Source organism: Notolepis coatsorum (assembly GCF_963971535.1).
Source record: "Notolepis coatsorum genome assembly, contig: SUPER_6_unloc_3, whole genome shotgun sequence".
Classification (NCBI taxonomy): Eukaryota; Metazoa; Chordata; class Actinopteri; order Aulopiformes; family Paralepididae; genus Notolepis; species Notolepis coatsorum.
Genome location: NW_028174881.1, coordinates 73681 through 82890, shown reverse-complemented (window position 1 = coordinate 82890; position 9210 = coordinate 73681).

Here is a 9210-nt window from a genome sequence, read left to right as displayed (position 1 = left end):
GCAGACTTCCAGGGATGGTCCCCTGAGGGACTCCCCTTCATCTCCCCGCGCAGACGGATAATTAAAAAACTATCCTGTGATTCGGAGGAATTGTATTTTCATTATGTTGATCATCAGCTATGGGCATTTCTTATGGGAACCCTTTTTTTCTTGTAAGTCGCAAGCCATAGGTGTGTATTGCTTTCCCCCCACAATTTTTTTTTTTATTAATGCATTTATAATTTAAAAATAAATGTGCGGGTCCAAAATGTATCCCCTCCCTACTTCCCATTCCCCCCTCGTGGAATGCACCTGATTGGATAAATGACAGAATATAACAAAAATCCCTTTTAAATAAAAGATCTGCTGAATGACATTCCGAGTTTAAAATGTCAATATGTTTCTAATACCCTGAACATGGCAAATCTGTTGCTCAATCAAATCAGCCTCCTCTACTTTTACTGCTTATGTTTCCAGAGCTAGAAGTAACTAGAGAGGAATACCATCGATATAGCTGTTCCTTCTCATCTGTCAGCCTTGTGTAGTTGATGAAGAAATGCAAGGGAGGTGTAGTGGTTATGTCCCTATGCCATAAATGTCATGTATGTTGTGTATGTCATAAATGTCACTATGAATTGAAAATGGGGGACCCTGATGTAAACAAGACGAAAGTCTTTCTCTGGTCTGCATCCCGTTAACAATTGTATGTATTGAGCCGTACTGTATTGTACCCATTCTGCAATCTGTTAATTAAAGTTTTCATTCATTCATTCATTCATTCATTCATATCATCGTTTAAAACAAATAAAGCATGAACATTGGCACGGTGTACCTTTCTGTGTGTATTCATCCACAATCTATAGCCCAATATGGAAAGAAATCGCAATTAATCGTAAAGGTAGCAAAATAACAACGTTTATGTTTTGGTTCACTGAGGAACTACACATCTCTCTGCCGCTGCTGACGGCGACGGCACTGAACGACAGGCGTTCTGCTGGGAAGTGTAGTTCTTTTTTAACGACAAATACAAAATCGTATAACTACCTTTATTTCAACCAAAAATGCTTAAACAATAATGTTAGTGATAGAAGGGAACTCATTTTGTGCAAAAATGGAAAGCTTGCCAATGTTCATGAGGCCGAATTGTTTTTGATCTACCTTTTTCTCCCCATTTTTCTATTTTTCTCCCATCCCAATTTCGTATTATCCAATTCTTCCCTCCCCTGTCTCGAGCGTTGCTAGACTATGCCCCCCACTGGTCGGCTGCAGTGAGGACCAAGCCTTGCATCACGTGTCCCCTCCGGTACACGAGGAGGCAGCCGTCGCATCTTTTCACCTGCACAGCGCGATCTCTCAGCGGCGAGGAGTAACGCGTGGGAGGCTCACGCTGCCCCCGATACTTCCTGATTCTGCTGTACAGGCGCACCAACCGACCTATAGGAGTCGCTGTCCACAACGTCCGATCCCCACCCACCGGCTTTCCCACCCCCTAATACTGCCAATTGTATTTGTATTAGTATGAACGACCAGCCAAGCCGGAAGCAACGCCGAGAGCTGGGCTCGAACCCAGCATCTCCTGCGTTGGTGGAGCCTCTCTCTACTTGTTGAAAAAAGGGTGTATTTCAAGGTGGCACCTCACTCTACTTGTTCCTCACTCACCTCACTCACTTTAGACACTTTAACACCACATTATATTTATCTACTTGCACTACATTCATACCTCATTTGCAATTGCACCTTACCTCAAAGTTTTGTACCTCATTTTCTGCATTTTACCTCACTGTTTACAAATTTGTACTACTTTAGATTGTATATTGTACTGTATATTGTATATTCCTCTTTACTTACTTTTTTTTTTAAACTTTCTTTACTGTATGCAGCACACTCTCAGGGGCTCATACAGAACCAAGCATTTCACCATAAAGTATGTGTATTTTATTGTGATATTTAATAAACAAACTTGAAACTTGAACCTGTTGAAAAAAGGGGGTGTATTTCAAGGTGGCACCTCTCTCTCCTCGTTAAGAGCAGGAAAGCCTCTCGTTGAAGAAAGTAGCCGGTAGTCAGTGATTCCTTCCAGCTTCCTCAAAACAAATGTCAATTACAGCAAACAAAACCCGACACTCGCACAACAGAAGGCCGGGTGCACGGTTATCGAATAAGGCTCCCGTTACCGGCGCAGGAGGACGAGGCCGCAATTTGAGACGCGGGCAAAAAACAGTCGGTACTTTCCCCCATCAATCAGCCGGAGCGCGCCACGCTACGGCAGTCGCGATCAATTCACTTTCAGAGTGGGAGGCAGATTGTTTTTTTTGTTGTACTTTTAATATGGATTTCCACGATAATGAATGTCAACACTTCAATTTCCTCACAGTGGTATCAATCAGTACACTTTCCGAGTGTCAGGGATGACAGGAAACCTCTCATCATCCTCCGGAAGCACATTTCATCCCCCGTCTCTCCCCCGTCTCTCCCCCACACACCGTCTCTGCACCTGCTGCCAGAGAAGCCCCTCTTCTCAGGTCGTCTTCTTCTTCGTCTTCGTCTTCGTCTTCGACTCTCCGCCTCCGCGCTCGCTCGTCTCCGCGCTCTCCGCCGTGGCCGTCTTCCAGGGCAGGGAGTTGTAGGAGACGGCGGCGGTGAGGAGGTAGGTGGCCATGCCCGTGTACCCGGCCAGCACCAGGCACAGCGGCTGCACCAACACGAACAGGCAGAAGACGTTCAGCGACGCCCTGTCGTCCAGCTCCACCCGGTCGGCCCACGAGGCGCGCGTCACGGCGAAGAAGTACAGCAGCGCCACCCCCGGGTACAACGCCAGTTCAACCATGGTGCCAGGCAGAGGTCCAATATACGGTGTGAAGCCACGCTCCCTGTGTTGTCTGTAGTTTGACACGATTTTCAAGCCAGTATTCTCTAATCCTCTGTAGCCATTATGTACAGTAGCCTTTCAGACACACACTCACGGAGATCTGATGTCTCACACAGAGAGAGAGAGGGAGAGAGAGAGAGAGAGAGAGAGAGAGAGAGAGAGAGAGAGAGACACACACTCACACTCACAGAGATCTGATCTCTCACACAGAGAGAGAGAGAGAGAGAGAGAGAGAGAGACTTGGACTTTTGATCCCTTATTAGGGAGGTTCAGTTAAACATTATCCACCTCGCCTGCTATCTGAGGCGAGGCTGTACCTTATCAGACAGATGTATCCACCAAGTCATCATGTTATCTCAGCGCCTTGCAGTCCCTCCGTGCTCTTGGCATTCCCTGCACACTCTAGATAGATAGATAGATAGATAGATACTTTGCATAAACAATGCAAAAAAATGCATAAAAAATGCAACACATATTGTTCGCAAATAACAGGTGATTGTAATCAAATAGCAAGTCATTATGACCTGTGGGGTTGCGCCCCATATTGAAGGCCAAAAAAACACAATGAGAATATTATGAATTGGAATACATTTAAATGATGGGTTCATATAACACTTAAAATATGGATCAGGCCCTCTGAATCCTCAACCTTTTCCCTTTATCCAAATTCAATTATTCAATAAATTATTACAAGGTTTCTGATGAAGGGCAGAAGCCCCGGCTTAGTTAAAACGCTGCATACTGTATTTGCATATATTACAATATCCCCGACAGTCTGATATCGGCTTTACAGTGTGTTAGAATAGGCTTTTATCTTTTAAAAGCACATGAAAACATTGGCTGGTTTGTTTGAACTTTAACGGCTGGTCATAAATCCAACGTTATGACCTACAGGTTGTAAAGAATACGGTTAATTCACATTAGGAAAGCGTTTTAAAGAGGAGGTCACAACTAGACCGTACACAATGGGCCTTGATTAGCGAACAAAATACACACACATTTTGGACAGAGAGCATTTCACACTTACATATGCGATCCAAACTCATTTCTTCTTAAAATTATATTGTAGGGATCCTTGGAAACAGTTGGCAGGTGTATTTTCTGTTTTAAGTCAACATTTTATCAACTTGCAACCTGTTACCCATACGGAAATATTGATAAATATCTGAAACTCGCTGCCCCTACATGTCCGACTGTCTGGCTCCATAACAACATTCAAATCCCAACTCAAAACCCACCTGTTCAAACTGGCATACTCACTGTACCTGTACCCTGTTCTATACTTTCTGTTGCTTGCCCTGTTTAACCTCTTATCAAGTGGGCAGAAAAGTGGATTTTTTTTTACTTGAACTTGAGGACTGCAACTTTTTTCCATACCAAAATACTATACTTTATACTTATAGCACATGCATGAGCCTGGTCTCTTTTGAAAGATGACATTCTGAAGTTTCTGATTCCAGAAAAAAAAATAGGTCTGAACTTGAGTTGTAGAAAAACTTGTTACTCAAGTTTTTCTGTAGTAGTTAGTAGTCCAGAGGTAGTATTTCCCCAGAAGGTGGTATGGCTTACACATCCATACGGACCCATAGCCTGACGCCTTATGTAGTACATATCCAAATTTCATAAAGATCCATTCAGAAATGAGTGATTAGGAGTGATTCTGGTAAACTGTGTACAAAAGAAAAACTGAGTTTTCTCATAGACTTCAATTCATTCGGCTGTTTTTCTCTTCCTGTTTTCGCTTGATAGTTTTTTTTTTTTTATACATCCCCTCGTGGTGTTTCATTGGTAAGCCACACTCATTGGCTACATCGATCCACAATAATTTTTTAGATTGGATCTAGATTGATGGATCTACGATGGCACTCCAGCTAGCAGCTCTCTCTCTCTCTCTGAGGCCGTGGTGGGACTCCAGCTAGCAGCTCTCTCTCTGAGGCCGTGGTGGGACTCCAGCTAGCAGCTCTCTCTCTCTCTCTGAGGCCGTGGTGGGACTCCAGCTAGCAGCTCTCTCTCTCTCTGAGGCCGTGGTGGGACTCCAGCTAGCAGCTCTCTCTCTCTCTCTGAGGCCGTGGTGGGACTCCAGCTAGCAGCTCTCTCTCTGGACTCCAGCTAGCAGCCGCCTGTGGGGCCTCTGTGTGTCAGAGTAATAACCCCTGAAAGGGCTCCTCTGTGACGGTGTCCACCTCGGGGGGCTGGCGGTGGATTAGAGCAGCAGATCGCGGAGCCGGATTTACACCCTGCGAGGGAGACACATGAACCCAGTCTCACGGCCGGTACAGAGAGACTCAGAAGGAGCTTCTATCCCCCCAGGCCCATCAGGATGCTCAACGACAATGACACTATTAACGACCCATCATCTACACACTCACACACATCCACACACACACACTCACTTTAAACAAACTCTCACCGTAACACCCACTCTACTCACTTTAACCCTTCTGCCCCCTTAGCGACTATTTTGTGTTTTTTGCCTATATGTATTTGTGTTTCTGTGTACAACGATGGCTGCGTTGATTATTATGTCATGAAATTGGGTCAGATTGGTCATCTTTGATATATATTCAATATATAAAAGGATCATCATTAGAATACCTCTAAAAAAAAAGTTATACACTTTAGCCTGGCAAAAACCTTGGTGTTTTTTTCTTTCCCATTAGGGTTAGGGTTACCCAGACAGAAAGATTAGGAGAAGGTAAAATCTCATCCCTGTGCCCGTGCCCATCCCAACACTTGCTCAACAGTCCCCTAACCTAACCCTAACCCCAACCCTAACCCCAACCCTAACCCTAACCCTAACCCTAACCATAACCCTACAAATGGAAATATTTGGAATCTTTGATAGATATGTTGAGTTAGGTTCATAGTGGTATTCATAAAAAAAACAATTGGAACGAAATATTACAAATTAAGTTTTTTATGACCTTGAACGTGATGCAATCTTTTCATGCACTAAGGTGACAACTCTGCTAAATCGTTAGGGCGGCATAAGGGTTAAATACTTTAAACACTTTAACACACTTTATATTTATTAGCAAAAGAGATTTGCACTACAATTCACACCTCATTGCACCTTACCCTACGTTGTATCTGATCCCATTGATGCATTGTACCTCACTGTTACTCTTTTTTTACTCTGTATTGTATATTGTATATATGTGTATTGATTGACTGAACACTTTTTGTTTACTTTGTATCTATTTTATCTAGCACCCTCTCAGGAGCTCATACAGAAAAAAGCATTTCATGGAAAAGTATTCTGTATTTTACTATGATGACAACTATTAAGTTAGTATTACAGGCCAGAGAGAGAGAGAGGAATACTAGTATTACAGGCCAGAGAGAGAGAGAGAGGAATACTAGTAATACAGGCCAGAGAGAGAGAGAGAGGAATACTAGTAATACAGGCCAGAGAGAGAGAGAGGAATACTAGTAATACAGGCCAGAGAGAGAGAGAGGAATACTAGTAATACTGTGAGGTTTTGCCCGCTGCTCACCACCTTTTCTCTGTTTCTTTAAAGCCTACTGTTAGAAATTCCCTTCTCACTCACTCTCTCTAGCCCCCACCCTCTCGTTCTTTACTCTCGTTTACTCTCAGTGGCCACACCTGGACTATTATCAATTATCCTCTCGCACCTGTGGTGGCAGGCTAATTAGTTCCCCGGTGGGCTTTAAATACCAGGGCGCTTCCCCTCGTTTCGGCGTGGGGTCGTGTTGTATTCATGCTGAGTCATATTCTCTAACATCTAGACTCTTTCGGGAGATCCTCTGGTCTACCAATGCTGTAAGATGGATCTCTCCAGCCTTGAGATGTTTGCTCCAGCCTTCGTCTGCTGTCGCCGTAGCCTGTGGAGGAGACTGTTCTGCGCTCCCTGTAACTTCCACGGGAGGCACCCCAGCGCTCCACTGCAGACCCCAGCGCAGCTGTTCGTCCTGACGCACATCTAGACCAACGCGCATCTCCCGGACCTTCGAGCTTGGCACGCTCCTCCGTCCCAGCGCACAGACGCGCATCTTCCAGACCTTCGAGCTTGGCACGCTCCTCCGTCCCAGCGCACAGACGCGCATCTTCCAGACCTTCGAGCTTGGCACGCTCCTCCGTCCCAGCGCACAGACGCGCATCTTCCAGACCTTCGAGCTTGGCACGCTCCTCCGTACCAGCGCACTGACGCGCATCTTCCAGACCTTCGAGCTTGGCACGCTCCTCCGTACCAGCGCACAGACGCGCATCTTCCAGACCTTCGAGCTTGGCACGCTCTCCAGACCTCAGCGCGCCGACGCGCATCTTCCAGACCTTCGTGCTTGGCACACTACTCCTCGCAGACGCACCCCGAGGCGTCTCTCTGTTCCGACGCGCACACCAAGGTGTGGCGCGCACTCTGTTCCTCGGCTCCGACAGCGGCTACCGGTGGACGACATCCTCGCCACCGCCACTGTTCCAGCTCTCTGTTCCGACGCGCACACCAAGGTGTGGCGCGCACTCTGTTCCTCGGCTCCGACAGCGGCTACCCGGTGGACGACATCCTCGCCACCGCCACTGTTCCAGCTCTCTGTTCCGACGCGCACACCAAGGTGTGGCGCGCACTCTGTTCCTCGGCTCCGACAGCGGCTACCCGGTGGACGAGATCCTCGCCACCGCCACTGTTCCAGCTCTCTGTTTCCGACGCGCACACCAAGGTGTGGCGCGCACTCTGTTCCTCGGCTCCGACAGCGGCTACCCGGTGGACGACGCCCTCGCCACCGCCACTGTTCCGACGCGCACACCAAGGTGTGGCGCGCACTCTGTTCCTCGGCTCCGACAGCGGCTACCCGGTGGACGACACCCTCGTCACCGCCACTGTTCCAGCACTCTGTTCCTCGGCTCCGACAGTCGGCTACCCGGAGGACGACTCCCTCGTCACCGCCACTGTTCCAGCACTCTGTTCCTCGGCTCGGACAGCCAGCCACCCGGTGGCGATGCCCTCGCCCCGCTGCTGTCCCTTACCTTTACGCATACGCCTGGGTGAGTTTTGATTGTGATGTCACTCACTCAGCGTAGTGCCCTTGCCCCCGTTCCCGCTGCTGTCCCTGTACCTTTACGCATACGCCTGGGTGAGTTTTGATTGTGATGTCACTCACTCAGCGTAGTGCCCTTGCCCCCGTTCCCGCTGCTGTCCCTGTACCTTTACGCATACGCCTGGGTGAGTTTTGATTGTGATGTCACTCACTCAGCGTAGTGCCCTTGCCCCCGTTCCCGCTGCTGTCCCTGTACCTTTACGCATACGCCTGGGTGAGTTTTGATTGTGATGTCACTCACTCAGCGTAATGCCTCTTGCCCCCGTTCCCGCTGCTGTTCCTGTACCATTACGCATACGCCTGGGTGAGTTTTGATTGTGATGTCACTCTCCCAGCGTATTGCCTCCTTTAGTTCTCACTTAGTTATTAGTTTGGACATTTCATCTCCCACTCTGTTTTGTTCTCTCGTGGATATTATTTTGGACATTCCATCTCCCACTGTGTGTTTGTTCACACGAAGATAGTATTTACTTTGTTACTTTGTTATTTGGACTGTTCTGCATCTGCTCTGTTTTTTCCCTTTGAATATTAACCCTCTCCTCTGTTCTGCAGAGCGGCCCAGATGTTTTCCCACCAGTCCCCAGTTCCTCCCTGTCCCCAGCCCGCCTCCGCGGGCCTCTGTTCCCTCTGTCACCAGAACCTGGCCCTCTGTTCCCCAGAACCTGTTCCCTAGTTCTCCTAGTCCCTAGTCCTCTATCCCTAGTTCTCCTAGTCCCTAGTCCTCTATTCCCTAGCTCTCCTAGTCCCTAGTCCTCTGTCCCAAGGCGTTCCCTTAACCTTCCCTTAGGCGTTCCCTTTACCTTCCCAAGGCGTTCCCTTAACCTTCTGAGACGTGCCACAGAACAAGTGACACTTTTGACAATGACATCCTGGGTCATTCCTATATGACCGTATATACCTTTTTTCACATGTAATTATATGCTTCATTATTCAGTTGATGATGGACAATGACCGCCCAGAATGACAGAGTGGGTGAGAAGTGCCACAGAACAAGTGACACTTTTTGACAATGACATCCTGGGTCGTTCCTATATGACCAGTATAAATCTTGGAACTGAACTCTCTCTTATAAAAAATGGAACTGAGCCTTTAAATGTCTCCATAGAAAATGTCTGTGAAAAGCTGTGAAAAGGGAGTGAACCAACAGAATGTTGGGCCTCTGGAGAGGAGAGAGACAGGGACGGAGGAGAAAGAGCTGTGTAATGTTAAACCCTTTCAGACGGGAAGGGTTGCTGGTTGAAGTCTTGAATCAGAAGAGGAAGGAGAGGAGAGCAGACTATAATGACTATAATGTAATGTAAACTAAT